This window comes from Mirounga leonina, unplaced genomic scaffold (genome assembly GCF_011800145.1).
Source record: "Mirounga leonina isolate KUSES-001 unplaced genomic scaffold, KU_Mleo_1.0 Mir_118, whole genome shotgun sequence".
Lineage (NCBI taxonomy): Eukaryota > Metazoa > Chordata > Mammalia > Carnivora > Phocidae > Mirounga > Mirounga leonina.
This window is the reverse complement of record NW_023270277.1, coordinates 5,879,973-5,896,494: the sequence shown is the minus strand read 5'-3', so window position 1 is coordinate 5,896,494 and position 16,522 is coordinate 5,879,973. Positions and strand designations below refer to the sequence as shown.

Genomic DNA, 16,522 nt, shown 5'->3' with positions numbered 1-16,522 from the left:
TTGCGGCACACCTTTCACAGCGTCTCGTGGCTTTCCTGCCGCTCTGCCTAGCACCCAGCGCACATTGGGGGCACCAAAGGCCAGCTGAGCTGCCCTTGGAGACTGCAGTGGGGAGGGGAGCCTGGCGGTTCCCAGGAGCACTCAGCGAGTCCTGCAGATAGAGGGCAATTCGTGTCAGGGGGAGGAAACTTCATCCCAAAGGCAGGGCCCGGGTTCCTCTTCTAGGTCATGAGAGTCCACAGGCAAAGGCGTACGTAGGGTGAAGCTGGAATTGCTTGTAGGGTTAAGGGATGCAAGTCCTCTCTCATTCCATTCCACAGATAGTCCTTAAGGACCTCCCAGTGTTCCGCGGTAAGGAGGCCATATAGTCTGATCAGTCGGATTAGAGGTTTGCACAAATTGCGAGGGTGGGGTGGGGTTTTGGGGGACGTGGGGGTGGGGTGGTGAAAAGAGAGAAAGATTGTATCTGGACCCAGGAATAATGAAAGGCCTCATCAAAAAGAGTCTTGAGCAATGAAATGGACTTAAAAAGAGGTGATTTTGACAGTTGCAGGAGATGCCGGAGGCTGGACTGGGAAGGTGCACGGAGGAGCGGGAACCGCGCGCAGAAGCGTCCTGGACCCGGCTGGGAAGCTTAACCCGGAGGAGGACCGGGGCGGGGCTGCGCGCGGTGCGTGCGGTGGGCGGGGCCTCTCGGAGCTCCGCCCCCGGCCCGGGGCCGCAGCCTCCTCCCTGGAGCGGTGGTTTTCGGGGCCGCCGAGGAACCTGTCCCTGAGGCCGCGCTCAAGACGGCGCGACCTGTTTTTTGGCCCAGCGGGAAGTGCTGGCGCAGGTGGTCTCGAATGCGTGTTCCTCTTTGCCTCTGATGTCTGGAAGGGGAATTCAGCAGCAAGGACTCCTGTCTGGAGCTCTGACCCCAACTTCCTCAATCCAGGCTCTAGAGAGGCGCCCCTGGCTGAGCCCCGGGGTCCCGCGGGCCGCGCACTCTCCCCCTTTCCCTGCTCTGCACCCCAGCCCGCGCTCCGGCCAGGGCGGACGTCCCTCCGTGCCCGCGCCGGCGCTGGCGCTTGTCCCTGTCCCGACCTGGGCTGGCCATCACCCTGCATTGGGTCGGATAGTCGCAAGTCTCTCCCCTCTGAGACCGCTTCTGTTTTAAGACTGCGCATCGCCAGGCGTTCAGTAACTGTTATGGAATGAATAGTGAGTATGTGATGCCCCCGTGCCTCCGCCAGCCAGGCAGAGCGCCCCCTCTCCCCATGGCCACGACCAGGTGGCAGCACAACCCTCAGGGTGCTTCTCTGAGGCAGGAGCGGTGCCCCCTCCCACCTGGGGGCCCGGCTTCTTGTCTCCCTGTAGGCCCGGGCCGCAAGGTGGCCACATCTCAGGTGTGCTTCCCCTATCCTCAGGCATTCCTATCCCCATGCTGGGTGAGGCCTCAGGTGGAGGAAGAATCAGGAACACTGCAGAGGAAAGACTCTTCCTACAGGTTTGGGCGGGGCTGGGGGAGTTGGGGGCTTGCTCTGAACCCCAAGACTGCGCTGGCCCCAGCTTCTCCATGTTCCTCGCCTGGGTAGCCTGCTCCCTGCCCTCTGAACGTGAGCAGGTGGTCACCGATGGAATCTGTGATTGGGACAGTGCCCTGTCTCTCAGGCTTGTGGAAAGCAGCTTCTTTGACTTCTTAACCTTCCCGGAAAATGGCCCCAATTTTCTGGAAGAAGGAAGGAGGATCTGGTTCTGGGAACATTCTCGCTTCTTCTCATCGCAGATGCCACTCACTCAGTTGCATGTGAAGGCTGGGGCATCTGTGGTCAGCACTGGCTGAGGCCCGTGGTCCCAGCCCTGGCTTTCAGCGGCTCTGTGCGGACCTGCCTGCTCTCTCATGCCTGTTCTATGTCAAGGATGGCCCTGCCCCCACTCAGAGGCAGGTCAGGAAGGCCTGTGAGGGCCCTGGAGGCTTCCTGAGGAGCTCTGTTGTACTGTAAATGGCAGTCCCGCTGCTTGGTCCCAGGACCCAGCTCCCTTGGGCTCCCCGGCGGTGGGGGGCTGACCACCTGCTGCCCCTCTTTCTGCCACTGTGCCCTTTCTCTGTGTGGCCTCTCTGGCCAGGCCTGCTGAGCAGGGAAGCACGAAGAGGCTAAGGGCAGGAGGAGGCTGGGGCCTTGCCACCTCTGGCCAGTGGCTCTCTGGGTCTGGGACCCCATGTGACTAAGGAGGATGAGTGTCAGTGGATTCATTTGGTGTCAGAAAAAGCAGGCGCTCTGGCCCTTTTCCGGAGGTGGTGGGACCCTCTCTCAGTCTTTCCCTCCAGCAGTGCCCCTGGCCGTGGTGTTCTCCATGCTTCCCACCAGGGTGTCCTCATTCTGGAGGGCCGTCGGGAGCTCTCATGGAACCCTGGGTTGGACGGTGTCTCAGGGACCCCGGTGCACTTCATCTGAGCCCTTTGTGCAAACACCGCCCCTGGCAGGCGGTGTCCATGGGCGAGCTGCCGAGGCACCTGGGCTCTGTCACGAGTCCCCAGCAAGACGCAGGCCCTTGTTTCTGTATCTGGCTGCCGGCGGGCTGTGCCGACGTCGTCACATGGCTGCATGATCCTCACGGGCTGTGTTTGCATTTTCTGACACTGCATCTAGCACTGAGCATACTGCACACGTACCGGATGCTCAGCAAGCGGGTGTCCCTTCCTCCGGCTGCTGCCCGTCAACTCTCTCGCCAGCCTGGGCACTGGGCCTTGACCGGGCTTCCGTCACTCTGTCTGTCTAAGGGCTACTCAGTCCGCCCAGCGCGCTCCCTCTGCTTGAAGAGCTGAGTTCCCCGAGCATCTCTCACAGATCCCTCTCACCTCCTCTCCTGCCCCTCCTGGCATTCCCATCACAAAGGGCTGCCCCAGCTCCTCACACACACACAGAGGTGCTGCAGTTTCCAGAAGGATCCTGGGGCGCGAAGAACCCACCCAGCAGTCAGTCTGCCCCACCACCTTGCTGGCCATTTCCTGGCCTCCCTGGGCCTTCTTTCCACATGCACAGCTCTTGGGAACCCCTGCTCTTCCCTGTCAGAGGGGAAGGCCTCACTCACCCCCACCTCAGTGACCCCAGGACAGCTTTGTTCCCCCTGCCTCAGCAGCTCTCCCCACCTCCAGTAGGGTCAGCAGATTCTCCTTTGCCTGTTGGGCCCCCGGCTCCGGGCCACATGATCCGCAGCCCCGTCACAGCTACGCAACTCTGTTCTGCTGCAACCTATGACCTTGTTCTCTAAGGCCTTAAGGTTTTTCTCATTTGCCCCAGAGTTACCTAAAGGGCTGAAGGGCGGTGGGCAGCCCCCACCCCCCCGAGGGTCAGGGCATGATCTGGTAGCAGAAGGTTCCTTCAAGGGAACGTCATGAAAAATTTCTGATTTTCATATGGTCACAGGGCAAAACGAAACTGTAATTGCTTCGTACGGTATCCCACTAATCTAGTGGATTGTTATATTCTCTTATGAAAAACGTTTGACAGTGCCTCTAGGGGTAAGATTAGAGCATGTGTTGGGGGAGCACGATGGGTGCCTGTTGTCACGGGATGTGCCAAATCGCATGCCGCCCTTTCCCCCACCTACCCCAGTTCCCTGAACGCTGAGACTCATTGAAAGTCACAACTGCGTTTTCTCGTGCTTGCTTCGGCAGCACATATACTAAAATTGGGACAATACAGAGAAGATTAGCATGGGCCCTGCGCAAGGATGACCTGCAAATTCACAAAGTGTTCCTTCCGAGCGTGGACGCTGGATCCAGTGTAATCACGCATTGGTTATATAAGTTCAATTTCTTGAGCACCTACTCTCTGCCGGGCACCCTGCTAGGTGGTCTGTGGGGAGTTGAAATGAACAGGGCAGAGACACAGATGACCCTCACCCTCTTTGATGTCAGTTTAAATCCCAAATCTGCCATTTACCATGTAACCTTGGGCAGTTCAGTGAATGTTTCTGAGCTTCAGTGCTGTTATCTATCAAATGAGGTTGGGACTTCCCGCCTTTCGCACTTGCCTGCCATATAGCAGGTGCTCAATAAATGGCCACTATTTTTCTTCCAGGCCGTGGGGTGTCCTCTTTCTTCTTACATGGAAATTGCCCGTTGGCTCTGGAGTCAGCTGGCTGTCCTGAGCTTTTGAGTCCCTTGGAAGGATTCTGGGGAGTTGGCCGATTGGCTGCAGGTACTTGCCAGGCTGGCGGCCATGCGGAGTGACCCGGAGTTGGAGTTGTCGCTATGTCCTGTTCTCATTTCTGTTTCTCTGCGTGCTTTGTAATTGGGCCACTCTTTCAGTCGGCTAGAGACGCTAATGACCTTGAGAAAGGATCCCAGCCCTGAATATAGAATCCTGCTCTTTTGAAGTCACCCACTTTCTTTGTGGGTCTCGACGTGTGTGTGTGTTTTCCCTTGTGGGCATGCCTTCCCTTCCGCTTTGATGTTGCCTCAGTAACAACAGGGTTCAGAATTATTAATTCCTACTGCGCAGTGAGGTGCAGTTTTATTACACAGAAAGGGGGAAAATATAATTGCTGTCTTGAGTAATCATTTTCTGAAGGCTGCGAGCATAACCTTTCATTAATATTTCATTTGCGGCCAGGGTGGGTAACTGGGATAGGCCTAAAAATATTGTTGTCCCCTATGCATGGAGAGATCACGAGCTGGGGGACCTGGGGCCAGTGTGTGCTCTACAGTTGTGTGCAATTATCTCTAAAATTAAAGATGTTTAACCCATTAGCCCGTAAGAAAGTGGAGGAGAGGTTTATAGCGACACAGCTCTTTACTGAGTAGGGTAAAGGTGCAAATCCCAGGCAGAACCCATCTCAGCCCCTCCACTGGGGAAGCCATGTCACCGGCCCCTGCAATGGATTTGGGGCATGGGGTCTGGGGGGCCAGTGGCTCCCTAGTCAAAGCCGAGCTCCCGGGTCACGGGGATGGACATTCACAGGTCACTTGGTTGAAGGATGCCATGGGAAATGCTGTGGTCTTTGATGTTCTCTGGAGTGAGGCCCTTGAAGTGTTCAAAGTGTCTCTAGGGAGAGGGCCGAAGGCTGATTCCCGGACTGGGAACCCGGGAGACTCTGCTCATGGGGCAGGGAGGCAGGCCACTGGGGAGGTGGGGAGCAGAGCCTTTGGTGACTAACAGCGATTCTGGATTCTGATGAGCTTCCTTCCCAGTCCTGGGGAGTCCGGCTGGGTGGGGACCCAGGGCTGGCTCCTGGGCGGGGGGTGACTAAAGGCCCCACTTTTCATATCCTCACACTATTTCACAGACATGAGCCCATCTGACTATGGGAACAGCCTCCTGAGACCTGTGGGAATGTGGTGACATCAGCCGTTACCCCACTGGCTGGTCAACTTTATCTCATGGGATCCTCTGACAACCCTCGAGGAAAGAGATGCTCCCTTACAGAGGAGGAGGCTGGGACTTCCGGCTCAAGTTACTGATTCCCGAGGTCACCTGGCCTAGGTGAGCTGGGATTAGTCAGTGGCCTGCCTGGGTGCAGGTGACCGTGGATCCTGGCATGGGTGTGGACTGCTCAGCGTCTGGTGACCATGGCGGGCGGATGTGTGAGGCCCACTGCATTGTGTGCTTTTGCCCGCCAGGCCTCCCTTCCTGTTTGCATCTGCAGGGGTCCCGACTCCTAACCCAGGGCGCATCCACGTGAAGAGAAAGATCGCTAAATCGTATAAGCACCATTGGGATTTTTAAGAATATCCCTGCTCAACCCCGGAGTTGCTGTGTTTCTGTGTTCTTGGGCTTACTGTGTTTTCCTAGAAAAATAAGTAAAAAAACATTGGCCAGTAGGTTTATTGCCATATATCATTAGTGACAAAGGGGGTTGTCTTAGTTATTAATCATCTGGGGATTTCTAGACGTGCTCACATTTGTGCCCAAAGACGTGGTGTTGTCAGGGGTTCTCTCTTCAGGAGAAAGGCCACAGGGTGGGGAAGCCCTGAGACTGAGTTGGGGGCCGTGGGGGAGGCTGGAGGGAGAGGCATGGGGACTTAAGGAGCAGCTGTGAGATTCAGTGTTTCTTTTTCTCAGGACCTGGAGCAGGGAGGAAGATGGCAGGACAGAGGCTGATGGTGACCCCTCCATGCCAGGCGCTCTCGGGTGGTCTCGTGTGACCTGCTGGCTGGGTGTCCTATTCTACACACAGGGAAATGGAAGTCCTCCCACAAAACAACACCCGGGTGCCAGGTGAGTGCACAGAGCAGGATTTGAACCCAGGTCCTGTCCTCGCCAGCCCAGGGGAGAGCTGACCCAGCAGAACAAAGCGGTGGCCCCGGCCTCTCCTTCCGCCTGACACATCCACCGTCCTCCCTTTGTTCCATGCTTCCGTGACTCTGCTCCTGCCAGATCCATACCCGCTAATAAAACCACTTCTAAAGAGGTTTCAACAGGGGCTGCATTTTGTTTATTTTCCCCTTACTCATTCCATTTCCCAAACAGTATAAGGTATTGCTTACAGAAAGCTTGAGTTTTCCTTCCCTGATCCCATGCCCCGAAGTGATTGCAGCTCAGGACCTGGTGTGCGGGGCACCAGACTTTGTTTCTAGGCAAATAGGAACCTCTAAAGATATGGGTAGATATCTACACACGGAGAACTTTTCATTTATACAGAATGAGTACCTATAAGCAGAGTCATTATAGCAATACTTATAAAAGCCAAAGACTGGAAAAACCTGCAATAAAATCGCCGGAGTAGGGCTTCAGCTGGATCTATGAAACAGCCCTCAATGGAATTATTGTGTGGCTGTTCGGAAAAGAACCGTCCACGTACAGCCATGAGAGCTGCTTACAATATGTCATTAAATAAAAAAAGTGACGGGCCAATCATATGCATCATGTGGACACACTTAACTTCCGTGGCAGCTTCACACAGATGCACCGCTGGTGAGGGCAGCCCCCGCAGATGCAGCCGAGAATTCTCTGTGCGGCGTTGACAGCAGCGAGAAGCTAAGCTGCCTGTGACACTGGGACGCCTCCAGAGAGCCATGGCCACCCCAGAGGAAGTTACTTGCTGCCATGTGCAGGGGAAGTCCTGTGGTAAATGCTCCAGCAGGGGTGGCGGGGGAGGGGCTGCAGGCGGGGAGACTGTGATGACCCCAATTTTGAACTGGAGCCTTCCTGGGGGGCAGCGCCTCAGAACTGTTCAAATGATTGCACCGATGCACTTCATTTCTACACAGGCAGAAACCCAGGCCCAGAGAGGGAAGGTGATGTGTCTGAGGTCACACAGCAAGGTCATGGTGGGGCTTAGCAGGCTCCCCAGGACCCTCTGGGCGGGACTCTGGACCCTGTACCGGGGTGGGGGTGGACTGGGGCTGCGCCAGCCTCCGCACGTGCCTGTTCTCTTCTCCTTAGGGTCATCTCAACTTTCCTTTTCTCTCTCTTCTTCCTCCTTCTGCCTGCAACCCCCTCAGTTTGGTCTACACACTCCCTGTCAGAGTTGACGAACTTGGGGCAACTTGGTGAAAACCCTGGGTGAGAATCTGGTTTGATGCATTCTCCTTGGAACCCTTGGATGTCCCTGGTATGTGCTGTGTGCACGTGTGTGTGAGCACGAGTGGTGTGTGTGGGGTGCAGGCGTGTGTGTGGTTTGTGTGCAGGTGTGGCGTGTGCATTTGTGTGAGTGTGCACGTGTATGTGAGCACACGTGTGCTGGGTGTTCGAGGAGACGGGGTGACCCCTAACCACAGGAGTGTTTGAACTGACCCGGGAGCGGGGCCAGCCCCAGGCTGCCATGTGCCCCTTTCTGCAGCTGCCGGTGGGGAGACGTGTCGCACCAGGGCCAGTCCCTCCCAGCAGAGCCTGGGACTCCGGGTTAGGAGAGGCAAGCTCTCAGAAATAGTAAACCACTGTTTTCTTGCCGGCTGTTTGCCCTTATTAATTCAGGTAGCAATTACCCATTCCGAATATTTGGCGACTAATTAGTTTTTCCTGTGGAGAAGGCAGAATGAGGAATGTTTTGCTCTGACCCGATCCACTTTCTCAGTTTCCCGAGGAGGGGGCTCAGGGCACGGAAGGAGGGAAGAGGCAGAGGGTGAAAGAAACCTGCCCAATGCCTGGGATGCCCCTTTAGCTGTCAGGTCTCCGCTGCGAGTCTGGAGCATGATAAAAATAACCCGCCCGATGTTGGTTTTGTTCTTGCTTTCATGTTGCCTGGCCCGTTTCCCCTGTGGGTGCCGCTCCCGGCGGTTTGCCTGATCATGTGGTGTTGGTGTCAGAGCAAAAGTCCCAGGCTGCTGGCTGAGCTGGGGTCCCCCCTTTGGAGTCGTGCCCTCTGAACCCACCAGGTGACCAGGGACCCTGAGTGCAGGGGCAGCGTACTTGGTGAGAGGACAGGCACAGGCTTGGGGGGCTGGGAGGCCAAGGGGCACACCGTTCGGGGGGACAGGTTGGAAGAGACAGCCAGGGGTCCTGTCTGCCTGAGCTCAGCTGTGAGTTGACTTGGAGATGGTTTCTTAACCTCGAAGCCCCTTAGTCAACATCTGGCCTTGATTCGCCTTTTTAGTGCTTGAACCTTTTGCTCCTGGGGGTCTAGTTGTCCGGGACGTTACTGATCATAGAGGAGCCTCTCAGAAAGGGTTCCAGGAGGTAGGATGGTTTGCACCTCAAGTCTGAGCAGCCTCCTGAATTGGAACACCCCACAGGCATGGGTCTATTTTGGGGAAGTGGTTAATAGGTAAGTCAAACAAACATTGCTCTACCTTTTCTGGGGACTGGGGAGCAGGGGGGCTCAGGCCGTGGGGAGCTGGACCCAGAGCTGGGCACTGCAGCCCTGCTGACCAGAATGGGGCAGTGGGGGGCTTCCTCTGAGCCCCTTGTGTGCTTGCTGCCCGCAGGGACACGCAGGGCTCTGTGAGATCCTGGCTTTGTGTCCAGCACCGTTGTGGTCTCTGTCCCTGCAGGGCACTCTCCACCCGCCTCTCGTTTCAAATGAAAATTTCTGACCGTGGTTGGAAGGCCTCCCGGCCACCTTCTTCCTGGAGCCGTGTGGTGGGGCCTGCTCTTGGCTCGGCCTGCTGCCGGACTTCCTCGTCCTCTGTGGCCACCCTTACAGACCAGTGCCCGCTGGCTGGCTGCACCCCCCCACCCCCCACACCACCCAGCTGCAGAGGCCTCCTTCAGCCTCACCAGGCCCCTGACTGCTCTGCACGTGCCTGTCTGTCTGACACAGCTGGGCCAGCCCTGCTGATGTGGGGATTTGGCTCCGGTCACTCGCACAGTTGCACTGCTTGCCCTATAACTTACTGCAGCTCAAGGCCACGGACCTTGTCTTCTGGTATTTGGGGTTTCCCCGGGGTGCCACGGCTTGTGCTCTGTGCTGGAGGGTGGCCACTGACTGGCGACACATTCGGGCTGGTTTCTCCCAGCTATGGTGGCTGCAGGTCCTGTTTGGATAGGCTCAGGGAAGGTGCCAGGGCCCTGGAGTCAGGCCTGGCTCTGAGTCCCGGTTCTTCCAGTTGGGCGTGACCTTGGGCAGCTTCCGTCATCTATTTGGGCACCGCTTCCCGCATGATGCCCGAGTCTTTGGTGTATGCTGCCCGCATAGTTGGTGCCAGAAGGAGCCAGACCCTCAGGGTTCCCAGGGGGTGGCCTCCCCGGCACAGTTCACATACAGCCCAGACAAGTGGCCTTGGGGTCTCCCTTTAATGCCCCAGGAGTCTGTGGGGAACAGAGCATTCCTGCCTCCTCCTTGGATCTAAGAGAGCACCCCCCCTCCCCCCCCCCCCCACTGCCTTGGCTGGGATTTGGGTCAAGGCCCCTCCCAGATGGGTCCCAGTTTACCTGCAGGGCTGCATTTAAATCAGCTCCCACACCGAATTTCTAGGCTGGGACATGAGGTGGCTTTGGGACCCAGTCCAGCCGCCCTGATGGCTACAGACGGGTTCCTCCGGGGTGTGAAGCTTCAGACACAATCCCTTCAGCTGTCTTGGGAAATGCAAAAACACCAGGTGCAGTCCTGTCGGTTAGAGTTTCCATTTACATTACCTGGGGCTTTTCTGTCCAGCCTCCCCCGCCCCCTCTTGCAGCCAGGACTTCACTGTTCCCAGGTCACAACCACCCGAGGAATGTGCCAGTCAGCGAGGCCGGGCTGCTCACTGTGGGCGGATGCACCTGTCACAGGGACTGTTCGCCCCAAAAGGCAGGGCGACACAGCAGCTTTGGAGGGAGGGGTCCTTGGTCCAGATCCCTCTCATTACCTGGGTGGCCTTGGGAAAGGCCTCTGAGCATGGAGACTGTCATGCTTCCTTGGCTGTGGGGTGAGGATGAGGTAAGCTAAGGAACACAGTGGGTCTGGCATAGGGCTTGAGAAGTGACAGCTGAGAGTGAGAACAGCAACCACCTGTGGCAGGCTTCCTATCTCCCACCCTGTGGGGCGCTTGCGAGTGTCACCTCATCTGGATGGCACAGTAATCTTACAATGTAGAAAGCCTGATTACCCCCATTTTACTGATGGGGAAACTGAGGCATGGAGGAGTGAAGTAAGGTGCCCAAGGTCACCGAGCTGGTAAGAGGCAGAAGCCCGCATTTGTACCCAGGCAGTCGAACTCCAGGGCCTGTGCTGGCCCCAGTCCCCATTCTATGCAGGATGTCACCACCCTTGGAGGCTGCTGGCCGGTGTAGCTCTCCAGGCTGCACAGCCGTGGTCCAGGGCCCTCCGCAGCTCCTGTCTCTTGAAGTCCCCAGTGGGCGTCGGTGGCTGGCATGACCTGCCCAGGCCCCCGTGCCGTGGTTGGCTAAAGCCCCTTGGCAGTCCTGGGAAGGCCAGCTCCAGATCCTGCCGCCCCACCTGCAGGCGGGCTGGACTGGGGAGAGCCAGAAGAAGCTGCTCTCCTCCAGCTCTGACATTCCTAACTGCGGACCTTGATTTTGTCACTAATAAGAGTAAGACAGAGTGGCTACTATTATTATGGAGGCTATTCTTTAAAAACTTTTTAAAGACTTTATTTTTAGAGCAGTTGTAGGTTCACAGCACCATTAGGAGGAAGGTACAGAGAGTTCCCCTATACCTCCTGCCCCCACACAGGCACAGCCTCCCCGTTAACAACAGCCCCCTCCAGAGTGGGACGTTTGTTACGGTTGGCGAACCTACAGTGACACGTCGTCATCAGCATCACCCAAAGTCCACGGCTGACATCACGGTCTTCTCTTAGTGTGTGCGTTCTGTGGGTTTGGACCAATGCACAGGGGCATGTGTCCACCATTATCATATATACAGAGTAGTTTCCCGGCCCTAAAAACCCTCCGTGCTCTGCCTATCATCCCGCCCCTCTTCCCTCCATAACCTTGGGCAACCACTGATCTCCTTATTGTCTCCGTAGTTTTGCCTTTTCAAGAATGTCATATGGTTGGAATTCTGCAGTATGTGGTCATTCCAGATTGGATTAATTCACCTAGAAATACGCATTTAGGTTTCCTCCATGTCTTTTCCTGGCTCGTAGCTCATTTCTTTTTAGTGCTGAATAATATTCCATTGCCTGGATGTTTCACAGTTTATCCGCTCACGTGCTGAAGGACATCTTGGGTGCTTCCACGTTTTGGCAATTAGGAATAAAGCTGCTATACACATCCGAGTGCAGGTTTTCATGTGGATGTAAGTCTTCAACTCCTTTGGGTAAATACTAAGGAGCATGACTGCTGGATCATATGGTAACAGTAGGGTTTAGTTTTGTAAGAAACCGCCAAACCGTCTTGCAAAGTGGCTGCACATTCTGCATTCCCGCCAGTGACGCATGAGCATTCCTGTGGCTCCCTGTCCTCCCCAACACTTGGTGTTGGCAGGGTTCCAGGTTTTGGCCAAGCTGATAGGTGTGTAGTGGTATCTCCCTGTGGATTTAACGGGTGTTAGTGTTCCTTTTTAGCCTCACCTAGATCCCCCTGCTGTTTCTTTCTATGCTTTGTTGTTTATTCAACAAACCTTTCTGGAGAACCTTGTCCTTTTAAGTGTGGGGGTCCACGAGCATGACTCAGCGCTTGCGCATTGCCTGTTAGAAGCCTCACCTCGTGCCTTGTGCGCATGTGTGTTGCATGCATGCTACGTAGTTCTAGGTTGTAGGAGTGACATGGCTCCGAAGAGGGACTCTGGCAGAGGTACTGGGAGAGACGGGGGGCGCACATCACTGTGGCATTTGGCTGCTCCTTTAGGGTCCGGGCAGGGACCCCTCCTGCCTGTTCTCGGCTTGTTCTCAGCCCAGCAAAGTGCCTGAGCTGCGGTGGACACTCAGGACATGTTTGTTGAATGAATAAGAGGAAATCAAAGAAGGGATCCTAGAGGAGGTGGCTTTTAAGCTGGGGGAGAGAAGAGGGGGGAAGGGCAGGTGCCAGGCTCAGAGTCGTGGAAATGCATGTAGCTTGCAAACTCGAATCAAGCAAGAGTTCTGGTTGGGCTTTGTTTTGTCACAAGCTGTGTGTTTGGGGCAAGTGAGTTCCTGGAGGAAAGTAGTAAAAATCCATCTGTTTGTTCGATAAACATTTCCTTGCCATCTAGCCCGTCGATGCCAAGTGAAGGCTAACGAGGCTGTGGGCAGCGCTGGCAGGCTGCTGGGGGAACCAGTCAGGTGCCCATGATGTCCTGGGCACTGAGGGGGACTCATACAGGGAGGGGAGCGTTAGGAGGAGGGCATCAAGCCAGGGTCAGAACACAGGGCGCTCTGCGACTGTGGCTTCACAGGGGAGCGGGTGTCAGAGAGGGAAGGGCAGGCAGAGCAAGGAAGCTGCTAAAGCTTGGATCTGGGGGTGCAAGAGCCTTGGTGTGGGCGCCCTGGGAGGGCCCTGGTCATGCCGTGCGGAGACTGGAGGGCATATGATGTTTTCAGGGCAGTGGTGCTCGTGTTGTGTGAGCTAGGAGTCGCCTGGTAAAAGAGCAGATCCTTGGCTTCATCCTGGGTGGAGAACACAGAGATGTTGACTCAGGGGGGCCCAGGACTGTGCATTTTCATTTTGTGGGTGTGATTTTGGCACCCCAGGAAATCCTGCTGCTGCCGGCCCTTTGACATTGCAGAAATGCCTCTCTCGAAGCTGGAAATCTGTGCAAGTCCCTAACCTTGCTGCTTCTGCGGGAGCCTGGGAGGCTCACGTCCTGACCACCCAGTCTCTGCTGGCCCCGGGGGACATGCTCCCGGGGGCATGTGGGCAGGGACGTCCCATCGGGGCCTGATTTCCCTCCTTGGTCAGGTGGCAGTCCGGCAGCTCATCACTCACTTCATCACATTTCTCACGCTGGCGTATTCCTCCCTGCTCAAGAAGCAATTTCAGATGGCTTATATGGTACCAAATATATGAATATGGGGCAGATATTACAAGTGGGAGACACAGAGAGCGGAAAACAAAGGAGGGGACGAAACAGAGTGAAGAAGAATGATGCTCAGTTATTTGGGCTGTCACTCCCCTTTAACCTGTTCTCATTTCTTTCGGGGTTTATGGCTGTGAGAAGGATTAGGGTTTAAGCTGCCAAAAGCCTCACATCTCTATAGACGCTAAAGCTACCAAAGCCATACTTGATTTGCTTAATGAAATGTTGTGCTTCCTAGCAGGCACGCGGTGTCGAGGGAGTATTGTCTGGCGGCGAGAAAGTCTGGATGCCTGGCCCGCCTCTGAATGCTGGGTCCCGGGACTGCTCGCTCAGGCCTCCGAGAGCCAGGCCTCGGGTCATCCAGAGGCGGCCACCCCACCCTCGGGGGCCTTCCAGGAGCCAAAGGGGCCATGAGCCCCCATCTTGAGGATGTTGGGTAGAAGGAGAAGCCCCTGGGATTACATCTGCTTCCTGGTCCTTCAGGGAGAGGGAACCCCCTGGTTTAGGAGCGTTAAAAGCCATGGCCGCACTCTGGTGTGATGTCCCTCGGACAGGTCTGTCCCGGCACACAATTTGCCTTTGGGTTCCGGGTGGTAGGAATCACCTCGTGGGTGAATGAACCTCCCAGCTGAGACAGTAAAGCAGACTGAGCCAGATCAACCACAGCAACAACCCCTCCTCCTCTCCCTGGAGGGCGGGCCCACGTTGTGCTGTTATCTGCCGAAACATGGGATTTCTGAGAGTTGTGGTAATTTTTTGGTTTTAGACTTGAGCATTTGATTGTTCTCTCCAGTGATCTTCCTTTTCTCCCCTTCTTGAACTTCCTCAGGAACACGAGTCAGATGCGGCATCTGCTCTCTGTGTGTGTGTGTGTGTGTGCGTGCACGAGGGTGCGACTTTCTCTAAATAGTAATTATTAAGCAAAACCAAAGGGGAGTCTTCTGTAAGGATATTTGCCACTTAAACAATCATTAATTGAGGTTGTAAAGTGTTGTGTTCCTAGGTCCTTACATCACTCCCACCACACCTGGCTTGAGAGCTGGGCCTGGTCGCCTAGTTGACGCCATCTCGTCCCCAAGGGTGGCTTCTCTCCTCGGACATAGTCTTCAGCCCCTTCCCTCCACCCTCTCTCCCAGTCTGGCTTTTCCAGGGCCATTCATGTTGGTTCCCGCCGCAGGGTCCAGAGCCCCCTGGCACTTGCAGATCTTGGCTGGTGAGGTCCTCTGGTTGGAGGGAGGAGTGTGCATTTGGGTGTACAGCCCAGGGCTCGCCATCTTGGTGGTGCATTCGTGTGGGACCTGCGAGGCTCCTGGAGGCAGCGAGGGGGATGAGGCAGGGCTGAGGTTGGGCTGCTCATGCCCACGGGAGGGCCCCAGGTCGCTGTGTGAGGCCTCAGGAAGGGTGCAGAGGCCATGTGGCAGTGCTGTGTCCTCTGCCTCTTACAGTCCCCTCTCTCCAGCCCAGGGCTTTGGACGAACAGAGGCAGCTAAAGAACAGAGTGCTCAGGGGGTGAACACTGGAGCTGGTTTCCAGGCTGGGAACGTACAGGTTGTGCGGGCCGGGAGAGCTGGGAGGGCCGGGTTGGGCTCACCTGGGTGGCCGAAGCCATGGTCGTGGGTGAATTGGTGGCAGCACCAGGGGAAGGGGGGGTGGAGCTAGCTTCTCCACAGGGTGAGAGCTAGCCTCACGGCCTCAGATGGAGGGTGGTGGCCAGATGCATGGACCAGACTGGTGGGTGTCCTGGAGGGAGTGGTCAGCAGGGATCTAGGCCGGGACAAACCCCTCCTCCTTCCTTCCCTCCCTCCCTTCCTTTCTTCACTTACTTATCACCTGACTTAGGCGTCCTGTCGGGCACTGGGGAGATGGTGAATGTGGCATGGCCCCGCCCTCAGCAGCTCTCTGGTCTCTGACTTCTTGGGGTAGGAGGGTCTGTAAACACGGGGTCGGGCCAGGCCCCCAGAGTTTCCAGCAGCCCGTGTGCCTCAGGAAACAAGGATTAGGGGTGTTTCTGTAGCACCTTCCAACAAAGAATGAGGCCTCCATGACAGCACTGTTGCCCCCTTGTAGTGGTGCGGGTTAAAATGAGAGGCGCACCCACCCGAGCTTCCAGGCACCCCCTCGTCTGGGTCCTGCCTCAGCCCCAAGGAGGCAGCCTGGTCACCACCAGCGCTTGGTGGCTCAGGACCCAGGCTTGGGAGAGGAAGCGACTCGCGCCCAGCCCACGCAGCATGCCCCGGCCTCACACAGCACCAACTTGCTGCCGAGGTAGATGGGATGGTGAGACAGAGAACACTCTAGAGGCTCTGGAGAGAGAGGACTCTGGGTGTTAATGGGGCTTTATTCAGTGTGGGCTAAAGGATGAGGCACAAGTAGATGTATTAGGTTAACTATACAAAATTGTCAGTTTATAGGGCCAAAGATGATCAAATATGGTTTCATGTGGTCTACCTGATGTTGGAAGGGCATATAAATAGAACTCATATTGTATTTTAGAGTAGGGGGGTCGTCTCATTCTGACCGAGACTGTCCCTCCAAGGCAACCTGTTCTGCAGTATTTCTCCAAGTGTAATCTGAGGATCCATTCGGGGTTGGGGTGGGGGTAGGAGTTTAACTGTCACTCTTTGAAGGCATAGCCCCATGTTCTCCTGGGTTTAGAGATGTCCTGTGACTTGTTAGTTCATCAGCCATGAGTATATTCAGCCTCTGTTCCAGTCTGTGTGTTACACTTTGGTATCTTTTGGGATAAGCGGTGTTTACCATCTGCTACAAAATGTAGTTCCTTTTCCACCCCTGTATTAGCCAGGGTTCTTCAGAGAAACAGAACCAATAAGGTGTGTGTGTATATGTGTATATAACATATATGCATACATATATATGGAAGAGTGAGAAAGCAAGTGAGAGATTTTAAGGAATTGGCTTGCATGATTAAGGAGACTGGCAAGGCCAAAATCTGCAAGGTGGGCCATCGGACTGGAGACCCAGGGAAGACCTGATGTTGCATTTCAAGTCCAAAGGCCGTCTTTGGCCAATTTCCTTCTTGTTTGGGGAACGTCAATCTTCATTCTATTCAGCCCTTCAGCTGATTGGAGGAGGCCCACCTACATTATGGAGAGCAGTCTGCTTACTCAAAATCCACCAATTCAAATGTTCATCGCATCTGTAAACATCTTCATAGGAACTTCCAGAATAATGTTTGACCAAATATCTGGGGCCAGCC

General features: G+C 55.6%; 1 long non-coding RNA gene and 1 other non-coding gene across 3 annotated transcripts; both read left to right on the top strand.

Annotated features, from left to right (window-relative positions):
• Positions 1–728: 728 nt before the first annotated feature.
• On the top strand, positions 729–6,958 carry LOC118007352. 2 transcript variants are annotated; one of them, XR_004678392.1, is made up of 4 exons: positions 729–1,200; positions 5,272–5,468; positions 6,048–6,203; positions 6,879–6,958. It is a non-coding gene; the product is annotated as an uncharacterized LOC118007352 (long non-coding RNA). The 2 variants fall into 2 exon arrangements; XR_004678391.1 differs by lacking the exon at positions 6,879–6,958 and having other exon boundaries at positions 6,048–6,403.
• On the top strand, positions 3,643–3,745 carry LOC118007370. Its single transcript, XR_004678398.1, has one exon. It is a non-coding gene; the product is annotated as a U6 spliceosomal RNA (small nuclear RNA).
• Positions 6,959–16,522: the final 9,564 nt, after the last annotated feature.